Here is a 17471-nt window from a genome sequence, read left to right on the forward strand (position 1 = left end):
GGCCCGCGGCTGCTTATAAGTGTTGCTAACTCTTATTCATTTACAGCATGTTAACATACTATCACCATTCACTTTTTATGTACTAGTAACTATGCTGGTAATTTTGCTACTGATAATATGTGTACTTTTATTATCTAAGGTACTACGCCTGAGAAGACGGCATTAGTAAATAAACATTTCAAATACACATGTGTTCTTCTTAACTCCATGTTCTGGTTTCTAAGAAATATATAACGACCGACTGTTCATGAGTTCCACGTATCCTGAGGTACTATAAGTTCATATTCTGGATTGTCTAAACATTGAGAGTTTGTTATATCCAATGTGACACTGTACCTAGCTTGCTAAATAGTTTTTGATTACTAACGTGAGTTTTGGGACACCCTAATTCGCCGAGGTTCCAATCCTCTGTCCACAGTTCTGTGTGAGAACAGAAACCCTGCGACAGGGGCACCCCCGACCCTTGCTGGACCTTCATCACACTTGCGATACAACTCCAGCAATGCGCCACCTTTACGGCACAGATACATCACGCATCTGTGCTGTTTTTGCCCCATGATGCGCCGCATTGTAAATGCAGCACACCATAGGTGACGGAACAGCGGCACAGAATGACTAACACATCCCTGGTGATGCGCCAGTCATCATAAATCTATCCCTATGCTTCTTATCTTGTTAGAGATGAACCGCCATATGTATCATCAAAGTTATTTGCATTTCCTAAATAGCGAACTTTAAGGAATAAATAGCGATTCTTTACCATTCCTAGTTTGCGATGAGCTATTTGCTAATTAGCCGAATGTAGCCCAATGAAGCCCAATGTAGCCCAATGTAGCCCAAAGATGGCCGCCAGACACACAAAAAAACAAATGTAGCCCAAATATCAGCCAGATGTAGCCCAACTATAGCCCAGTGACAGAATGACCAATCAGCTTCGCAAACCTCCGTTACGCGAAGCGGAGCGCTGTTACAGATATATATCTTTTTTTGAACGTTAATTTCTCAAAATCCACTGGAGCACATATATTGAGACCTAGCAAAGGCACATCGGGCTACCAGTCCCTAATATTTTGCCAAGTTTCGTGCAAATCCATTCAGCCGTTCAATTATTATTTTTATTATTTTTTTTTGCCCCGCGGGGCCCTTTTAAAACCTCCACATCAAACCTAGGGGGTCAGCGAGGATCTACTATGCCCCCTTATAGTTATTTCCCCCTTTGTTTTGACCTCCTCTTGTCTCTCGATCCTACCGAGAGACAAGATGGCGGCCGCTACGGACTGTTTGGAATGTTGACAGACGCCGGAGAACCAATCAGCTTCGCTTCACAAAGCTCCGTTGCGCGAAAAGTCCGCGAACCAGAGCGCTAACCGGTCCGCTGTTACAGATATATATCTTTTTTTAAACGTTAATTTCTCAAAATCCACTGGAGCACATATATTGAGACCTACAAAAGGCACATCGGGCTACCAGTCCCTACAATTTTGCCAAGTTTCGTGCAAATCCATTCAGCCGTTCGGGCTAAAAGTGAGGCCAACCGCCCTATGGAAAACTCAATGTTAAAAACACGTTTTGGGACCCCCCTTTTTTCTCGGCCCCCACTGGACGAACCCCCCCCAAATTTTCAAGGGCTGCTCAGAAACAAAATGTGCCATTTTCCTGAAAATTTCAGCCAATTCCGTCCACAAACGCCAAAGTTATTAGACATAGAATTTTCAAAAAACCCATAGAGAAAAAATCCTAACTATATATACCTACTGGCGACCGCCAGTAGGTAATATATATATATATATATATATATATATATTGGTTTTTTGTTAAAATAAAACATTTTATTTTAATTGTATTTATATGTATATATATATATGTATGTTAATATTACCTATATATAATGTGAAATATATATTTAATTTTTTTATTTTTTTATTTCCCTTTACACCTTAAAAAATAATCCACCCTGGTCCCTTTAAATACCCCTGCAACCAATAATCATAACCCACCCTTACTCCTTAAAATACCCCAGCACCCTTAAAGAGTAATCCATCCTGACCCTTAAAATACACCCTATACCCCAAAACCCAAACTTACCCCTGAACCCTAAAATACCCCTGTACCTCAAAACCCAAACCTAGCCCTGAACGCTAAAAATATCCCTGTACCCCAAAACCCAAACCTAGCCCAGAACCCTTAAAATACCCCTGTACCCCAAAACCCAAACCTACCCCTGAACCCTAAAAATACCCCTATACCCCAAAACCCAAACATAGCCCTGAACCCTAAAAAGACCCCTGTACCACAAAACCCATACCTATCCCTAAACCCTAAAACTACCCCTGTACCCCATAACCCAAACCTATATCTGAAACCTTAACATGCCCAAACACCCCAAAACATATACCTCAGTACCCCAAAACAGATACCCCTATACCCATACTTACCTTATCCAAACATTTTTAAAAAACATGCTTTTACCATTCATGCATTTACAACGAATTTCGTTGTAAATGTATGCATGGTAAAAGCATATAAAATGTAATGCCATGCTTTATAATGGCATTGCGGAGTCATGGTACTTTCGTAATGAAAGTATGCGGAGTGATGGTATGCGGAAAGAAAGTTGCGGAATAATGGGTATTTACCCTCCCTGGTAAGTACATTGGTGGCACGGCGGCCCACATCTCCAGCAACAAACTCATATTTTTTCACCACCGATTTGAAAAATGCACAGGTCTCTCTCATTGATGGCCAGCACCGACATACACTTTTAGACACACCTCCCGCCACAAGTTCTAGAATTGCGAACTTTAGAGCTGTGGAGCTACGTTCGAATCTCGGCCTCAGCTCAACATCCTGTGATTCCAGGCAAATCGCTTTGTCTCCCCGTGCCTACCACAAATGAATGTGTTCTTCTGTAATGTAAATTGTGCTCATGCCATGTTGTCGAGTTCGAGCTATATAATATTGCAAGGAAAACTAAAGTAGGGAAACTCGAGTTCACACACTACTGAACGCGCACCCTTAAGTGCATCAGCGGTGCACTGTGAATCGGAGCGTTTCATAGGCCTGTCACAGATAAAAAATGCTATCAAAACGAAATCCTACAAAACAATATAGTACTGGCCGGCAGCAATTCATACCCCGACAACGGGACGGGCTGTTAGTATATATAGCGGTGGGGTTGAATGAACAACGGATGGAGAAAATCGCTCTTTGGACGCGATACATAGATGATTTATTCATCGTGTGGAGCGGTCCAAGGAGCGAGGCTGAAAACTACAGAAAAGCCTTAAATGATAACGATCTCAATCTTAAATTCAATGGGTGCATCAGTGCCAAAGAGGTTGTTTATCTAGATCTCAAAGTTTATATTGAGAACAATAAACTGGAGACGACACTACATCGTAAGGTCACGGCAGGGAATACTATCCTCCATGCCGAAAGCAGTCATCCCAGGAGAGTAGTAAAAAACATCCCAGTAGGGGAATTCCTAAGAATGAAACAGAATTGCTCAACACAAAGGGAATGTAGCAAAGCTATAGTTCAAGCTAAAGAAAGATTTAAAAAAAGAGGGTACTGTGGAGGCTTCCTTGAAAATGCGGAACAAAGATGTAAGGAAACTGATAGAGAAATTCTACTAAGGGACAAATCAAAGGTAGAAGACAAAAGTGTGAGATTAATAAGCGATTACACAGAAAAATCATCAGAAGTCTTCCAAATTTTAAGAAAAAACTGGAAGGTAATAAAATCAGACAACATAGTTGGGAAGACACTTCCAGAACATCCCTTGGTGACATACAGGAGAGGAAATTCGTTAAGGGACCATTTGGTGAACAGCCATTATGACCCCAGAAAAAAGAAAAAGAATCCAGAAACGGGGTTCTTCCCATGTATGAAATGCAAGGCTTGCAAATATAGTGGTAAGGTCAAAACCTACGCAATACCAGGAACTACAACCAGACTGCCAATAACAAAATTGTTAAACTGTAATTCAGACTACACAATCTATTGCCTAACGTGTCCATGTGGTATGAATTATGTGGGAAGCACAATTCATCCCGCCAAAAAAAGAGTTTTGGAACACTTACGAGCGATCACTAATAAAGATCCTAACTATCCGGTCGCTCGTCATTTTGAGAAAAAACACAATAGCAATAGTAGTCTACTAACCTTCTTCTGTTTGGATCAAATGATTAAATCAGAAAGAGGAGGGGATAATGTAAAAAAACTCCGCACATTGGAGTCGAAATACATTATCAAATTGCAGACAATGGCCCCGCAGGGACTTAACAATGAAGAGGAAATGTGGGTCCATGTAGGCTGAAAAAGAGAGATTAATTGACCTTACAAAGTATATCAGTTTCCGAGGAAAAAGTGAGTACACAAGCTACATGTACAGTCTCTAATCCTAGACAATATGAATGCTGCTGCATCCAGCCCATTCAGGGCATGATAGTAAATACAGCAGCTACATACAGCCAGGCATACCGAGTTGATGTAAAGAATCAATTTACACAAGGTATAATTATGTATGTCTCAATGAAATTTGGTTGAAACGAATTATGATTGACGAATAATTCAATGTTTTGAAATTGACATGATTTAAATTTGACAATCTATTGAGATAATCATGGGTAACAACACTGACCAGAGCTGTTAATACTAGACATGTTACAAGATGGCTGCCATGTTTTAAGTCCATTGTTTGTTTTCATTTTAAGTTGTATTTACTGCACATGACACTTTCTATGTCGATTGAATCTAGATGCACACTTTTTTATTTAAACACGAAAGAAGTAAAGTTTTAAATTGACACTGATGAAGGCGGAAACGCTGAAACGCGTCTGTCGATTTGCTGTAACAGCGCTGAATAAATATCAAATGCTGCCTTAAAACCCCCTGGATGGCTTTCCTGTGTGCACTCGATCACAGTGGTTGTTTGGATAAGAGGACCAGGGTCTGGAATATAATTGCGCGTTTCACCACGCGCCGAGGAGCACCCATAGCAGAGGAGCAACGGCTGGTGAAAAACGCGTTGTGAATTTAATTTGCCGTCTGCCCCATCGAAACTTCCGTGGATATCAAGGCGTCCATGCAAAGACAGAGGAATAAAGAAGAACGAACCGGTGATTCTCGCTAGACTGACTCCGAGGGTAGGACCCGAGGAGTAAAACGGCGCGAACGTGGTGAATGGAAATCCACTTTATATCTTTTAAATCGACGAGCTATGTTAAGCCTAAATACGGGGGTTTAAGTGCATAAATAAAACAGCGCTACTACATGAGATAGTATGTTCTCCGATACAGAGAGAGAAGCAGCAGCAGAAGATTTGTTCTCTAAAAAGGGAGAGACTGTACAAAAAAGTGAACAGAACAAAACAAATGCTCCGACAACACTAAAAAGTCTGTATATAGCATTGGAAAAACATATGAAAAAGAAGTAGGAAAATGGTGGGAAGCAACTAGCCTACAAAAGTATGTGGATGTAGGCAGAGTACCACGTGGCCTTCGTATTTACACTGTACCCTCATATGAGAACCCTAATCCGGCTCTACTAAAAGAATGGGCAGAATACACGACAGAAGTTACTAGTGTGATGCTCAAAATTCTTATCAAATATGAATCGATAGATAGAGCTAATCTACAGGATCAAATTAAGGAAATTGAAAAAAAAATTGATAATGAGAAAGATGTGAAAAAAAGTGATGAACTACGGGAGCAAATGAAAAAACGCTTGTTGGACTATGAAACAATAAAATTGAGGAAACAGACAAAATTCTTAAGAGACGAAAGGGATATCAACAGTGGGCGCATTCTAACATTCGCAAAGAAATACGACGCCCCAAGGAAAGAACTATACAAGTGTCAAGCCAACAAACGCACACCACCAAGTACCTCAGAATCAGAGATATCAGAGGTTGAACAGAATACTAGAGTTGGTGAAGACAGTGATCCAACACAGGGTGCAGCACCATCCTCTTCCTCTTTTCCTTTTTTTCAGGAATACGCGTTAATGAGAGGTCTGAGACAACGACCAGCCCAACGAGTACATCCGCCAGAAGGAAGAGGAGAAAAACAAGGAGGGGCAAAAAAAGCCATAACAGGACGATCTACCCCGGTAATCACATGGAGCAAACGGGGACAACGGAGATAATTAATACAAATAGTGAACAAACAGTGATCAATCTGTCGAGTAGAAAACTGACAGAAACAGAGATAACTGTTTTGAAACTAGGCTTGACATTTTGCCCAACATCTGCGTATGACTATACTCAAATGCGGATTGACCTATACCTTTTTATAAGAAAGGTTAAATTAATGAAAATACATATTTTACATCCTGGAAAAGGTACGATAGATACCAAGGGCGATCAGGGAACGTTTGACCAACTTGTGGGCTCTGACCTGAAAACTATTCAAACCCTTAATGCAATATATGAGGAAGAAGATCTCAATGAGAACAATGCCACACAAATGCTGGAAGAAACAGGAATCGAACAAAAGTGTTGTAAAAGTATATTGAAAAAGAATTCCAAAATCATACCCAGAACACCCTACGATGCCATAGATACATTCCAGGAAATGGTTATAGAGGACTTGAAAAACTGAGAAATTCAATAAGAGAAGAGGAAACATGACTAAGAAGCAATGGGAAGCTGTGAAAAAATTAAAGGAGGATGACACTATAATAATCAAGCCCTCAGATAAGGGTGGTAATGTTGTGGTCCTCAATAAATTACAGTATGAAGATGAAGCCCTCTCACAATTGAGGAATAATGAACATTATACTACTATCAACAAGCAGCAATATCTGGAGAGCATTGGAGAATTCAATGAACTTATATCAAAATGGAGAGACGAAGGAACTTTGGATCATGATGACTGGCAGTTCCTAAAATGTGAACACCCTGAATTGGCTACATTTTACCAGCTGCCAAAAGTACACAAAAACAAAACTTGGCCTCCTGGTAGACCAATCGTCTCTTCTCAAAGAAGTCTACTAGAAAACACATCAGTTTACATTGATCATTTTATATCTCCTATGGTGAAAGATTTAAATTCAAATCTAAAAGACACCAAAGAATTCTTACGGATCATTGATGGAACATGTTGGGATGATGAAATGCTTTTGATAACTCTAGACATAACAAGCCTTTATACCTCAATAGATCATGAGAAGGGCCTCATGGCCATGAACTTCTTCCTGAATAAAAGACCATTGAAATTCCGCAAACACAATCAAATGCTAATGGAATTGGCAAGGTTCTGCCTCTACAACAACATTTTTACTTTCTCTGGGCAGCTGTATTTACAAAAACAGGGTACCGCGATGGGCACGTGCTTCTACCCCAGTTACGCGAATATATTTGTGGGCTGGTGGGAGAAGCACGTGGCCTGGGCGGGGTTGAATGAACAACGGATGGAGAAAATCGCTCTTTGGACGCGATACATAGATGATTTATTCATCGTGTGGCGTGGTCCAAGGAGCGAGGCTGAAAACTACATAAAAGCCTTAAATGATAACGATCTCAATCTTAAATTCACTGGGTGCATCAGTGCCAAAGAGGTTGTTTATCTAGATCTCAAAGTTTATATTGAGAACAATAAACTGGAGACGACACTACATCGTAAGGTCACGGCAGGGAATACTATCCTCCATGCCGAAAGCAGTCATCCCAGGAGAGTAGTAAAAAACATCCCAGTAGGGGAATTCCTAAGAATGAAACGGAATTGCTCAACACAAAGGGAATGTAACAAGGCTATAGTTCAAGCTAAAGAAAGATTTTAAAAAAGAGGGTACTGTGGAGGCTTCCTTGAAAATGCGGAACAAAGATGTAAGGAAACTGATAGAGAAACTCTACTAAGGGACAAAACAAAGGTAGAAGACAAAAGTGTGAGATTAATAAGCGATTACACAGAAAAATCATCAGAAGTCTACCAAATATTAAGAAAAAACTGGAAGGTAATAAAATCAGACAACATAGTTGGGAAGACACTTCCAGAATATCCCTTGGTGACATACAGGAGAGGAAATTCGTTAAGGGACCATTTGGTGAACAGCCATTATGACCCCAGAAAAAAGAAAAAGAATCCAGTGACGGGGTTCTTCCCCTGTATGAAATGCAAGGCTTGCAAATATAGTGGTAAGGTCAAAACCTATGCAATAACAGGAACTACAACCAGACTGCCAATAACAAAATTGTTAAACTGCAATTCAGACTACACAATCTATTGCCTAATGTGTCCATGTGTTATTAATTATGTGGGAAGCACAATTCATCCCGCCAAAAAAAGAGTTTTGGAACACTTACGAGCGATCACTAATAAAGATCCTAACTATCCGGTCGCTCGTCATTTTGAGAAAAAACACAATAGCAATAGTAGTCTACTAACCTTCTTCTGTTTGGATCAAATGATTAAATCAGAAAGAGGAGCGGATAATGTAAAAAAACTCCGCACATTGGAGTCGAAATACATTATCAAATTGCCGACAAAGGCCCCGCAGGGACTCAACAGTGAAGAGGAAATGTGGGTCCATGTAGGCTGAAAAAGAGAGATTAACTGACCTTACAAAGTATATCAGTTTCCGAGGAAAAAGTGAGTACACAAGCTACATGTACAGTCTCTAATCCTAGACAATATGAATGCTGCTGCATCCAGCCCATTGAGGGCATGATAGTAAATACAGCAGCTACATACAGCCAGGCATACAGAGTTGATGTAAAGAATCAATTTACACAGGGTATAATTATGTTTGTCTCAATGAAATTTGGTTGAAACTAATTATGATTGACGAATAATTCAATGTTTTGAAATTGACATGATTTAAATTTGACAATCTATTGAGATAATCATGGGTAACAACACTGACAAGAGCTGTTAATACTAGACATGTTTCAAGATGGCTGCCACGTTTTAAGTCCATTTGTTTTCATTTTAAGTTGTATTTACTGCACATGACACTTTCTATGTCGATTGAATCTAGATGCACACTTTTTTATTTAAACACGAAAGAAGTAAAGTTTCAAATTGACACTGACGAAGGCGGAAAGGCTGAAACGCGTCTGTCGATTTGCTGTAATAGCGCTGAATAAATATCAAATGCTGCCTTAAAACCCCTTGGATGGCTTTCCTGTGTGCACTTGATCGCAGTGGTTGTTTGGATAAGAGGACCAGGGTCTGGAATATATATATGTAAAGGTGTGGCCGTGAGTGTGCCTGTAACTGCAGTCTCCCTTTGAAAAAGAGAAAACTCTCGAAACGCGTCAGGGTTGCAGTTTGCTGCTTGAATTAAAGGACCAGCGCGATTGTTTTTACCTGATTAAAAGCTGATGGGGGAAAAGCTACTCCGTGTTTGTGTGCTGCCTAACTGTTGGACATTCCCTTGGAGCTTGATATGTTTGCGGCCGTCCTGCCGCAGGGCTTGCACCACCTCGACAATTAACAGAGAGCCACGAAGCTCCCAAGCCAACGGGCTCTCAATGTGGGGCACGGATGAGGATTCAGAGCAACACGCTGTCCGGGGCTCTTGAGGAGCTTTTTAGTACCAGTTAATACGAGGCACCACCATGAGAGGCATAAAAACGGACTACACCTCCCATAATTCTACGTGACAATGCTCATACAGAGCGGACCAATAAGGACCCACGGTAGGAGGAATGAAAAAGAAGGTGTGGCCGTGAGTGTGCCTGTAACTGCAGTCTCCCTTTGAAAAAGAGAAAACTCTCGAAACGCGTCAGGGTTGCAGTTTGCTGCTTGAATTAACGGACCAGCGCGATTGTTTTTACCTGATTAAAAGCTGATGGGTAAAAGCTACTCCGTGTTTGTGTGCTGCCTAACTGTTGGACATTCCCTTGGAGCTTGATATATTACCTACTGGCGGTCGCCAGTAGGTATATATAGTTAGGATTTTTTCTCTATGGGATTTTTGAAAATTCTATGTCTAATAACTTTGGCGTTTGTGGACGGAATTGGCTGAAATGTTCAGGAAAATGGAACATTTTGTTTCTGAGCAGCCCTTGAAAATTTGGGGGGGGTTTGTCAAGGGGGGGCCGAGAAAAAAGGGGGGTCCCAAAACGTGTTTTTAACATTGAGTTTTCCATAGGGCGGTTGGCCTCACTTTTAGCCCGAACGGCTGAATGGATTTGCACGAAACTTGGCAAAATTGTAGGGACTGGTAGCCCGATGTGCCTTTGCTAAGTCTCAATATATGTGCTTCAGTGGATTTTGAGAAATTACCGTTCAAAAAAAGATATATATCTGTAACAGCGGACCGGGCAGCGCTCCGGTTCGTGGACTGTTCGCGGTACGGAGCTTTGTGAAGCGAAGCTGATTGGTTCTCCGGCGTCTGTGAACATTCCAAACAGTCCGTAGCGGCCGCCATCTTGTCTCTCGGTAGGATCGAGAGACAAGAGGAGGCCAAAGCGAAGGGGCAAATGACCATAAGGGGGCATAGTAGATCCTCCTTGACCTCTTAGGTTTGATGTGGAGGTTTTAAAAGGGCCCCGCGGGGCAAAAAAATAAATAATAATAATAATCGAACGGCTGAATTGATTTGCACGAAACTTGGCAAAATTGTAGGGACTGGTAGCTCGATGTGCCTTTGCTAGGTCTCAATATATGTGCTTCAGTGGATTTTGAGAAATTAACGTTCAAAAACAAGATATATATCTGTAACAGCGCTCCGCTTCGCGGAGATAAAATTATCTCTGTATTACCTAGCTGTTGCTAACACCAGTTAGCGACGGCTAGTAGGAGATAGCGACCATCTTGGGCCCCACTTTGCATGTGAGTGATATTTATCACTAATGACATGCAAAGTGGGCATGCCAAGATGTTAGCGACTGGAAACAGTCGCTAACATCGCTATCTCCTATTACCAACTTTTGGAAATATTTGCGATAAGCGCGAATATCTCCAAAAGCTACCACCTGCCCTGAGCAGTTCTTAGCCATGTTATCCAATGGGAGGTGGATAACATGGCTAAGAGCATTAGCTCGGTAATGCATGAATATCGCTGAGTTTTCAGCGATATTAATGCATTGCGGTCGTTTTTTATCGTATTTGCGATAAACCTTGATAATAGCAAGGTTTATCTGCGATAATTTCTGAAGATGCTTAGCGGTAAAAAATTCGTTGCTAAGCATCGTTAGGGATAAATATCGCTTAACTTTGGTAATATGCCCCAACGTCTGTTAACGTTCGATTCGAAGGAAATCAGGAAGTGTTGAAAAACATTGTCTGCGCCATCTTGCCTTTTTTTAAATGCCACACTTTTGTCGTGCACGGCAGTCATTTTAGATGCCTTGACCAGACCCACTCTCTGCACGCTGTCGATCCTTAGCATGGCTCCCCACCCTCGCAAGCATCTTCCCCAGGCAGTGGTCACCCCCGCTCTCTGTCTTATGCATGGGTAATAAACCACCCCCCATCTGCGCTGCTCTTCACTGAGAATCACACCCTGTGCCCGCCCGACACCTCCCTTTCGCCCTATTCACTACCGCACCCTCTGACACTCCTTTTCCTCTGTGTCCGATTGTCCAGGCCGGTCCTAGGGTATCAGCTAGCCCTGCAGATGTAGTTTATGGCCCCAGCTGTAAAGAATCACCCCTCTTCAAAGGAGTTATAGTAGATCAAGGCCCACACTCGATGAGATCCGTCACAGCAGACGCGTTCCTATTATCTGAAAACCATCCTGTATTGTGATTGGGGAGGGGACCGAGCCTGAAGCGGAAGATTCCAGGGATGACTCTTTGTACATCAAAGTTTTTACAATTATGTGTCACATTAAAAATATATAGCACTCCAACAAAGTAGTAAGATTATAAAACTTTAATAACTTATAAATATATACAAGAAAACAAAAACAGTAATAACATATAAACATTTTTAGGGAAAAACAACGAAGTAGCGGTCGGCTGTGCGAATAGTCCCAACGCAGCACAACGTCCAGATTTCACTGATTTCGGCATCCGGCGTGGGGCGTCGCGGGGGGTGGGTCATCAGTAGCAAACTGTTGTGCGAATAGTTCCAAGGCAGCAGAACGATGGCACCAAGGTGATGTCCAGTAAGTTGCCGCACTGGTTTTGGTATCCTACAATGCTGCTCCGAATAACGGCGTGGGGCACCCCGGGGGAGGCGGCGTGAACGGGCCTCTCCAGGTGGAGTCTCGTCTGTTGTAGTGGGGCGCCCCTTTACCGTTTCAGTTGCCATTCCGTCCGCTTTTGGTCCACTGTGTCAAAAGCCGCAATTCAGCTGAGTTGCGCCCACTCTTGCGGTGCAGCGATAGGCGGCTGTCACAGGACTCTCAAAATGGCGGCAGGCTGTTTCCTTTTTGGGCCTGGTCCACTGAAATGGCCCTGGGACACCTTGGAAATCGGACGCTTGTCTGCTAGGTCTTGGACCCCATTCTCGAAAGCGTCCCCTCCGCCTTGAGGATTCATCAAAAGTTTTGGGGGCCCCCGACTCCTGCAGGCTTCTGGTGGGGAGCGGCTGCCATGATTGCTCGCGGAATGACTACGACGGAGCCACGAGATGGTGGTGCTTTCATGGTGACGCCAGCTTCAGTCTGAAACATCCAGAAACAAGGTGGGGCTTTCATCGTTTGGGGAAAAAAAAAAGTTTTCATCCAATGAAAAGTGTTGTTTTTAGGTCATATGATCAAGCCTTCCATCATTAGGAAACCAAAAGTAAAATGAACCAATGAAAAGTTTTATAAACAAGTCACATGACCTGTTATGCGGCATAGGGTATAAAATGCGGAGAAAATACGTTGGCACGTGAGGCGGCGTCAGTAGCGGACCGATGTGCGAATAGGCCGAAGGCAGCACAACGCGCCAAGATCCGGATGGCACCGAGGTGGTGTCTAGCAAGTTGTCGCACTGGTGTGGCCATCCTACAATGTTGAAAGTCGGCGTGGGGTGCCCCGTTGGCCTGTGAGATGGCGTCAGTAGCGGACCGATGTGCGAATGGGGCCAAAGGCAGCGCAACAATATTTTCTGAATAGAAGACACCACAAGGCGCTGAGATGCCAAGATCCGGATGGCACCGAGGTGGTGTCTAGCAAGTTGTGGCACTGGTGTGGCCATCCTACAATGGTAAAAGTTGGCATGGGGTGCCCTGTTGGCCTGTGAGATGGTGTCAGTAGCGGACCGATGTGCGAATTGGGCCAAAGGCAGCGCAACAATATTTTCTGTATGGAAGATACCACTAGGCGTTGAGATGCCAAGATCCGGATGGCACCGAGGTGATGTCTAGCAAGTTGCTGTACTGGTGTGGTCATCCTACAATGCTGAAACTCGGCGTGGGGCGCCCCATTAGCCTGTGAGATCGCGTCAGTAGCGGACCGATGTGCGAATGGGGCAAAGGTAGCGCAAGAATATTTTCTGAAGAGAAGACACCACAAGGCGCTGAGATTCGGTTACCACCGAGGTGATGTCTAGCAAGTTGCCGCACTGGTGTGGCCATCCTACAATACTGCTCCGAATAACGGCGTGGGGTGCCCGAAGGGGGGGGGAGAGGCGGCGTGAACGGGCCTTCCTAGGTGGAGGCTCGTCTGCTGTAGTGGGGCGCCCCTTTACCGTTTCAGTTGCCATTCAGCTGAGTTTCGGCCGCTCTTGATGCTACAGCGACAGGCGGCTGCAATAGGACTCTCAAAATGGCGGTCTGTTCTTTGGATTTGGGCCTGGTCTACTAAAATGGCCCTGGGACACTTTAGAACTCGGAGGCTCGATTTTTTTTTCCTTTCCTGTACATGCAAAAAAAGGTAAATTCCCGGTACGTTACACGCTTCATCTGCCACGATGTACTCTCCAGAGGAACCGAAAAAAATATAGTTATGGTAACTATACCATGCATCGTCATATGGAGAGGTGGCACCAATTAATTATAGTGCTGCATAAAAGAGAGATTTGGAGGAGAACCCCCGACCTGCCAGTACATTCATCAAAGAAGTGGCACTGACAGCATCAGAGGCAAGGGAAATGGTCCCAAATATTTAGAACTTTGGAAAGATTAAAATGACATGTTTAGATTGTGGCAAATTAATTTCATGTGGACAGATGAGTGTTACTCTAATAAATACAGCATATGAACATCATCATAGTCGATGGTTGGTAGAGACATTTTGACTATATCCTGGACCTGCCCGTCCTCGCCCAAAATGGCGCCGGAATAAATGGGACTCATAACTCCTTGTTGTGTACTGGTTGCAGAACCTTGAAATCACGAGATACGTATGCAGTTTTGAAGCATATGGCGGGCGGGGACGAGAATTGATTGAATATTTCGACATCCCTATTGATATTAAGTTCTGATGTGTTATTGATTACTGTACTATTGAAAGTTCGAATTAACGTCACCCATGGTACTTACCCGCAAATGTATATCTAGATAATTTTATTGTAACTGGCCCTGTCGTATTTTAATTATAAAATGTACGTCCACCGATTCCGCAACTGTTAGACACCTTAGTTCTTGCAACCTAATGGCCCGCCCGTTACGTTCCTCTACAGTGTAAATGTCTACTCATCATAAACGATTACAGTTTGCTCCGTGACCGGCCCACGTGGTTATAGGTTCGTATTTGTATAATGAAATGTTCACAATAAAGGTTTTTAAAAGAAAACATGGTAGTAGTATATACATTGGTAAAGTTTTTAATAATAGTCACTGTTTTAGAATCATTAAAAGGCAAGTGAAATAAAGCAGACCAATTACATGAAGGGTAAAAGGTATAATACGCAGGAACGCAGTAAAGATAAATGGTCAAGGGCTGTTGTGTTTTCTACTCCTGCAACATAAAGTGATCGATAAGAATCTCATATTCAGGCGTATCGGCGACTAAGACAGCAGGTCGACCCTCTTTTGCTCAACGGCTCCGTCATGGGACGAAGAAACGCTCTTTTTCTCGAAAAAAGAATATATTTTACTTGCAGGACAGTTGTAAATTTTCCGGGAAAGTACATTAGCCTGGAACATTATAACATATATTTAAGAAAAAATAATGTTCGGAAGTAATAAAAAGCGTAATTTTTAGGTCATATGACCAAGCCTTTCATCATTAGAATAAGAAAAGTAAAATGAACCAATGAAAAGTTTTATTAACAAGTCACATGACTTGTTATGCTTACGTTACGCGCTGCGCGTCGCGCCCCGGATGACTTCCGGATGCGCTAACGCGGCGCGTCATATGACGCATTACGCGACAACGCAGGTCCAGAATATAGTCAAAATGTCTCCACCAACCAGCGGTCGGAACACAACCCCTTTCAGCAGGCTAAATAGTTCTGTTAAATGACAACAGAAGGGACAGGCAACAAGAACCATCAGTCAAAGAGGGGAGGGCTAGTTCTTCTCTACCGGGTTACATTGGGGCGCTACCGGAACTGATCGAATTGGTAGTCTACAGTGTTTCTGGATGTTTCAGACTGAAGCTGGGGTTAGCATGAGAGCACCACCATTTCGTAGCTCCGTCGTGGCCATTCCGCAACCAATCATGGCAGCCGCTCTTTATCGTTATTTTGGGCGGGGTGGGTGGCGGAGCCGAGCTGTTTTGCAGCCATCATTGTGTGGAGTTCAGTTCATCTCACTAGTTTTGTATTTGTCATGAGGGGTTGTTCCTAATGTTTCTATTTTAGCGAGGTCAAAAAGAGATCCCATTAGTGGCCTACTGATTTTGCTCGATTCCTTTTCTTTTTTTTTACACGATTTTTCGTTATCTGCAAAGACTAAACAGAGTATTGCGACTCTGTGTTTGTTTGTAAATAGAGAATGAACCAAAGAGAACCAATTCTAACACAGTAAATGCTTGGATAACAATCAATCAAATGGAGAGAGAAGCAGGCACGACGTATTACAACGGGGGCAAAGGCCTGCGTTAACTACCTTTCACTATCTGCAAAGAGAGAGTACTCCTAATAGAAATGAGGGGGGGGGCACTATTCAAAGCAGATCAGTGTGCATAAACACGAAAATGTTTTCACTTACCACGCACTTGACATTCGACAGCTTATGATATTTGCTATTAAAAAACCATTGAAATTCACTGAAAAAACCATAGGTTGTAGACCATATATAGTTAGGAATTAGCATTTACAAAACCTTGAAAATTCACTGAAAAAACCATGGGTTATAGACCATATATAGTTAGGAATTAGCATTTAAAAAACCTTATTTTACTCACACAAAACCATTGAATATATATATATACATATTCTGCTCTCCTACTCTACTTTTTTAAAAACATTTTATTTACAATGAAACCGGCATAGGATTTACAATATGCATGGCCCTTAACTTTAACCTCGCAAACTGCCCTAAGACAGGACCGAGGAGCCCCAGCTAAGGCTGGGGAGCTGCTGCAAGCTGCTGCTGCTGACGGGCTGCACTGGCCCCGCTTCTGGGCCCCCCCTCTCTAGTCTGTCCGAGGCAGGCCAGGAGCAGGGGGCCGCTGAGGCAGAGAGCCGGGCCGGTGACATTAAGGGCCCTGGACCCAGGCACTTTTCGGACCCTCGCCTCACTCGCTCTTCTACACGCAGGCACAGAGGGGTGGGGCATAGACATTATTTGCATATGAGGTCCCTGTCCTTGATTTAAAAAAAAAACACAATAGCAGATTTGCAGCAGCCAGTACTTGAGGGTGAAGAAGTTGCCTCCCCAGAGTTGGGGTGAGCATCAGCTGCTGAGAGGGAGACTCTGCAGCCCCCGGGGGCATGTAGAGAGGTGGCCCGAGCAGAGTGCCTTAGAAGCAAGGCTAGGCGCTTGCTGCTGCTAGTGCCGGCCCCTTAAGAAGGGCCGCCCCAGTCGGTGCCAAAGTGTCAAATAAGCAAGTGCGAGAGAGGGCTGTGCTTGGCTCTGTGCAGGAAGTTTGAAAGGGAGGGCTGGTGTTAAAGGGAAATGTGCAAATGTACTTGAAAGTAGCCTGGTGACGACACCATGCGGGCTGCGTCTGCATAAGAGGCCTGGACCGGCAGCCTCTCGTGCCTACGGCCATACCACCCTGAATGCGCCCGATCTCGTCCAATCTCGGAAGCTAAGCAGGGTCGGGTCTGGTTGGTACTTGGATGGGAGACTGCCTGGGAATACCAGGTGCTGTAGGCTCTTTACTTCTCTCTGACACCAGGGGGTGCTCCTCTATAGTACAATCGCACACATCCTTTCTCGCTAATGGCACTTCCGTTTTTTGGTCTTGACCTACCAATGAGCTTGCGCATTACAGCTGTCAAGACATATAGAGGGCTACCAGCAAATCCTACCAAGAGGTTTTGGATTGCAGATTCTCCCCAATGCATGTGAGCCATTCAAGCGTGAAGCTTCGCCAGCGCGCCCTCTGCCTCACTTCTCATTCATATGCTCGTTCCCTCCCACTCGCTCGATCTCCCAGCCATGTCACAAACCATCATGGGGCTCATTTATGAGCCCTTGCATCACTTTTACGCCGCTGGCGCGTCACTTTTTGTGACGCATCAGCGGAGTATA

At 43.5% G+C, this 17471-nt stretch overlaps 1 non-coding gene across 1 annotated transcript; it reads left to right on the plus strand.

Annotated features, from left to right (window-relative positions):
• The first annotated feature begins 16974 nt into the window (after window positions 1–16974).
• On the plus strand, window positions 16975–17093 carry LOC144774422 (5S ribosomal RNA). Its single transcript, XR_013600244.1, has one exon. It is a non-coding gene; the product is annotated as a 5S ribosomal RNA (ribosomal RNA).
• Window positions 17094–17471: the final 378 nt, after the last annotated feature.

This window comes from Lissotriton helveticus, chromosome 8 (genome assembly GCF_964261635.1).
Source record: "Lissotriton helveticus chromosome 8, aLisHel1.1, whole genome shotgun sequence".
NCBI classification, from domain to species: Eukaryota; Metazoa; Chordata; class Amphibia; order Caudata; family Salamandridae; genus Lissotriton; species Lissotriton helveticus.